Raw genomic sequence first — 6,000 nt, forward strand, 5'->3', positions numbered from 1 at the left:
CTATGAGTCAGCTTATTTAGAGGAAATTAAAAGTCAAGGGGTGTGAATGTAAAAGTGTCAGTGGAAGATTTAATCTTTATATATCTTTGATACGGTATATTCATATAGTATAGGGAGTCTAAGCGCTTTGTAGAGAAGTGTAGAAAAGGAGTGTCTTAAGAGAGAGCGTTGGGATATAAGTTAACAAAAAAGTAGTGCTTGGGAAGAATGAAGTCTCATGTTAAAATAGAACAACATAGGAGGACACTGTTTTCTTTAGCTGCATTAAAAATGAAAAATTATGTTGTACTCTGGAACTGCAAAATTTGAAGTTCAATCATATAAATTTTACAAAATAGTTGGGAATTATTTACTTGGTTACCTATAATGTAAATATTACCATGTAACCTAGAGAAAAATTTTAACAGAATGCTTGAAAGTACTGCATTCAGTTTTGAAAGAGGATTTGATTACCCTTCTGGAAAAATAAAAATGAAAGATTGTTGAAGTAATAACACATGGATAAAAATAACAATTGCTAAAATATTTGCTTGGTGGTTGACTGATTAAATATGCTATAGATGAATCTACAGTATACCCATAGCACAGGCAGGTGACCCGGTTACAACATTTGTCTCCTGCTCCATTTATAATGCAAGATCCAAATCCTGCAATGTGATCTGTGTGGGAGGACCCACACACCTGTGCAGAGTCCCACTTAAGCAAGTGGAGTGTTGCGCAGAGGAAGGGTCATGCCTGCACAGATCAGATTACAGGACTGCGGCCAAACTTTGAGGGGATGGGACCTAAATTTGTCTTGCTCGTGCTCTAAAATCATGGACTGCTTACATAAAGTAACACAGGTTATATGGTGACAGGTATGAAATTGTGAACCCATTATTTTACTGTGGCTAGGCTATAGTGTGTAGATTTTGTGTTACTTTGTGATTTTTCAAACAGTTTTGCTGAGAGCCTACATGTAGAACCACCATGTTCTTGTACAGCAAATTGCATGGAAGAATTCTTTTTTTTTATTAAAACCGTAATTCTCTACATCCTGATTCTAAGGCATGAAGACTTATCAACTGTATTTTTCTGTGAAACAAGCTTTTATTTTTTCAGTTAAAACAGAAATCCCCGAAGTTCATTTGCTTGTGACCCCATTCGCAGCTTGACAATCTTGTTTGACATCCTATATAGATATGAATATTCGATGAAATTGAACTTCTGTCCACTTTTCAACTTTCTTTTTAGTCATTGTCATGTCCAAGTCTTTAGTTTGCTTAACACTCCTCCACTTGAATGTCTAGGGCAATAAACTACTAAACCTCCACCAACGAAACCACTTGAAAATGAAGTTCAGATTTTTCAGCCTACGTTAGGCTTTAAAAAGTGTTTTCACTGCTAATTAAAAAGAAAGAATCTTCAGATAAATAGGTTCTAGTCAGTAGTAGTAAAAATATTAATCTGGAAACATAATAAGGAACTAAAACACTCGGTAAAAATAAATGCTTAGTATGAGGAAGTCAGCCCTGAAGACTTGCATCATCATTGCAAAGTTCTCTTAAATTATAAAGTGTTGGTAAATAAAACATGAGAATATGAAATTATGTATCTTATAGTAAAAAAAAAAAAAAAAGTAAATATCCCTCTCAAACAAAAATGTGACTGATAAAGTAATGTGATTGAGTCCTAAAGCATAAGAATCAGAGGGTGCAATTTGTAGTTAAGTCTGTCAGGCCTCTGCTGGCATGGTCGATTGAGTAAGGCTTGGCTTGATGATTAAGTCTAAACACAAACCCACCTACTATAATGCCTGCAAGGATTTAAACTCACTGGGTATGAAATCATTACAGAAGACAAGTATAACTTGGCTTTACAAGCAGTGCGTGAACAACAGAACAATTTAACCATAATATTTTAATTTTATGAATCCAAGACCTAGGAGTTTTATGCAAATTAGATATGATCCTAAACTAACAAACATGTAAAAGCATTTTTAATCAGGAAAAAGTTTATTATGCATGCAAACAAAATGTTAAAATTCTTCAATTTAGCAAGCTGTTCTTTTGGTGTTGTCTTTGTGATCTGTTTTACCTGGATTATTAAACAATTTGAAATGTCGTGCTTCCTGAGGTTTTACTAGAGGCATGAGTGAGCTGCACAGGGAAAGAGAGAAAGGACAAAAGGATGGGGGCTTGTTGAAGAAGGGGAGCCCAGGCCATCCTCTTAGATTTAGAAGGGGCACATTAGAAGTCTTAATCTCATGGCTTGACGGAAAAGCAGAGGGAGATTTAGCTGATGTTTTATTTATGAAATACCCATTCACATGAAACATATTAAAATTTGGGGAAAACATGGACTGAGATGCTGCTGATGGTTATATTTTCTCTTATGCAACACACTGAAGAGGAGAAGATGTGGTCATTTAAGGCAGTTAGTTCTTTATTCCCATTGAAATATGGGAAATTTAAACATCACCCTTCCCACAGCCACTAGACCAATGACGTCAGATTTTGTGGAGGATTTAGGGCTCTATAAAAGATCTAAGAAAGCACAAAAGAGTGTGGGTTGGTAAAGGAATGGTTTATAATGGAGGTGGGTTGACAGCTATTAAATTTTGCAGTTTTGTGAAACTATTTGATTCATTCTCATTAACTGCTTTAGCCCACTGTTTCTCAAAAGCAACAAAAAGAAACCCTAATTAGTATTTCGGAATCTTGAAATGTATTAGTGCAGCCTGTGACATCAAGTATTTCAGTCAAGTTTTGCTGAATTGATTACCACTCCAGTTCTCGGAACTGGATAACTTCAAAAGCTTAAGATACAATTTGTGTTGAAATAGATAAAATGAGCAATCTGCTATTATTACAGGGAAACCTGAGAACCAGTGATGGTCAAGCACTTGGTGTTGATGGAATGGGGGGCCTGGAATAGCTTCTTAGATTTAGCAAAAAATACTGTTATATTGTCATTTTAATTCAGGCACTCAGATCCAAACATTTACTTTAAGTTCCCATAATATCACCTCCTTCAGTTGGTACATTGAGTTGTTACTTCTGCTAGAAAATTAAATGCTAAATTAGTAATAACAATGAAAACATGTTGATTGCTCATCTTGCTAAGATAAAAAGAGACAAGGTGTGAAAGGCAGTAAATCCATAGGTACTGTCTATATTGTAACACATTAAAACTCTCAGATGGTTTCAGATGGTCCTTCTATTCTCTATTCATAGTTCCCCAGTACAGGACCTTGTACTGGTTAGAGCAGGCTGATAATAACAGCAATTCTTTCCTGAGGAAGCGATGTTTATCCATTCATTGTGTCCCCCAGCCTGTCAATCTCCCCTATCTTTCTCCAAGTTTAAATCTGCTGGCCAACTCCTATCAAATGAGTGAAGTATGTTTCAGAGACATGAACTTGTGACAAATTTGGTGAAAATCAGCATCTAGATGAAGGAAGAGGCTCTCTTGCCTCTAAAAGGTGGGATGAAGCTCATATCGTATAATCTAGATGCATCAGGCAAGACCTAATGCATGCCACAGACCCCAACGGTGGGGTCTTGTGTGCCCTTTCTTTTGTCCTAACTAAACAGGGTTTATGCTTAGATAAAAAGGTTGTTGCTGTTGGACCCAAACTTCTATCCATCCTTATGCTACTTTGATGTCATTGTCCCCATGCAACCTAGTAAAAACATCAGTAGTTCTGATAAAATGTGGGGGGAATTAGCGTGATTTTTTGTAGCAAGAATTCATGTTTCGGATCGACTTAAATGCTTTTGAGAAATCAGTGATTATGTGGAAAAGGGTGATCTGGGTGATATACTGAGTGTTTCTGGATTCTTAAAAAGCTTTTGATAAAATCCTCTATTAGATTGGGTGGTAAAAGCAAGTGCCGCCGTGAAGAACTACGGAAGTATCTCATTACACTGAATGACTGCACATTAAAAAGTCAGACTGAATTCTGTGTTATTAATCAAAGTAATATTCAGACCAAAAGCACACCAAACTATGGAAACACAGTGGTGATTACTGGATGAGATTATCATTGAAGAAAGAGATTCTGGAATTACTGTGAACAGTTTTATGAGAAGATCAGTGTAATATTCAGTGGCTGTCAAGAAAAGCCCCTAGGAGAAGAATGTTAACGGACAACAGAATAGAAAATATGCTCAGGTCACTATGCTGTACCAAATATCCTGTTCCAGCCACTCCTCACCTCAAACACCAGAAAAGACCACAGAAAAAAATCAGTAAGGATGATCTGAAGCCTGCGAGAGCTTCATATGATGAAGGACTAAGTAGACAAATATTTTTCTGTGTCTTCTTGAGACAGAAGAAGATTAGTCCATGCAGGGGATACCACACAGGTCTGTATAATCATAATTGTAAATGGTGAACAGGCTTCATTATTTCTCACATACGAGAACTCAGCATCAAACAAAATTATCAGATAACAAGTTTATGACAAACAGAAGGGAGCAACTTTCCACACCGTGCGTGCATGAATCAGAAATTGTGGCCGCAGAACACTGATGCCAAAACATAATGAGCTTAAGCAGATGAATGAGGGGATGAAAAACCAATTTAGCACTGTTAATCACAACTAAATAGCCTGTGATTCAGGATGGCTGTCTGTGAACTGAAGAAAGTGGAGACTGTACAGAGAGGAAGTAAAATTGTATGCATGCCCAGTTCTTAGTCTTTAGTTCTTAGTTTTAGTCCGGTCACAGGAAACTGTTCTTGTACGTTTCTGCAGCAAAGACTCAGGTCAGTCTTAAAGGAATTGAAAGCCTTCCTGGAAAAAATAAATGTTTGCGTGGGCTGGAGAGAGAAAAAGGCACAGAGCCCAGGAATCTAATGAGAAGGGAGGTGAACATCTAAGTTTGAAGTTATCAAAATGGGAGAGCAAGAATGAGGTATTGAACTAAACAACCCTCCTGGTACCAACCACTCCCTGAGAAGTCCCTGGAGAGCTGAAGGATGCTGTCCCACATTTTGTGCAGAGGTAGAATAGCACGAGGGACACAGAGCTGGGGGTCTTAGCTGGTATGGCTGTTCTCGTAGCTTGTAGTCTGAGCCCTGCTGCCGAGGTGTTGTGCTCAGTAGCTAAAACACATCAAGCTCTTGTACACTCTGTCGGGGTCAGAAAGTGATGCCTTCTTGGTAGCACCTCTGATACCCCTGACACCACCCGAAATTCCTTTTCCTCCCAACTTCCCATTTCAAAATGCCCTGCTTTTCAGAGGTGCTCACTTGCTGCAGATAACCAGAGTGACTGACCCAGTTTCTTCTAACTTCAGAGCCTGTCAGGCTTCCTGTTGATACCATTCCAGATGCTGATGACCAATCCCTTACTCTGTCTTTCCCAGGCAAAGAGGGCTGGAATCTCCAAGGACAACAATTTTTCCAACCATGTGTCATCAGGCCTTTGGGTGAGCAGATTAATTCATAGCATGGTTATAGGATTTGAGTGCGCGTTTGGCAAAGCCAAGAAAGCATGAATCAGATTCTGTATTCATCCATTGCAGTGTTACTGAAAAAGAAAACACATGGGGGTTGTAGATAGTGGTATCACTATCTGTCTGAGGAAATAACAGTTAACGCCTACTGTATTGTCCTGCAGAGCTCTCTCTTGAGATTACAAGCTATCTTTTCTGCTCTTTTTGTTCAAGACAGGTTCTTTTTCTCACTTGAGTTTTTTAAGCCTCCTTAGTTCTTTCACCCAGTTCTTGGTACTTTGCCCAGCAGAAGGGCAGCTTCTGCCTTTATACTAAATATGGCTGTTTTCCACTGGATTTAGCCTTTAAGTGACATATACAAATGTGGCAAAATCGACTTTTCCCTCTCCCTGGGGTTTCTCTGAATTTACAGTCCTATTGTGTTCCATAATTAGAACATTCCTTCTATCCTAAATGGCCTTTTTGACAGTTGCATTTCCAAGGTTGTTATGAAGTGTTAATTTAGAGTTACTGTTTCACCTTGAACTCTTCTTAACAGGATACCTGACACAACAATAAA

This window comes from Tyto alba, unplaced genomic scaffold, assembly GCF_018691265.1.
Source record: "Tyto alba isolate M040663 unplaced genomic scaffold, T.alba_DEE_v4.0 Super-Scaffold_16, whole genome shotgun sequence".
In the NCBI taxonomy this organism is placed as follows: domain Eukaryota; kingdom Metazoa; phylum Chordata; class Aves; order Strigiformes; family Tytonidae; genus Tyto; species Tyto alba.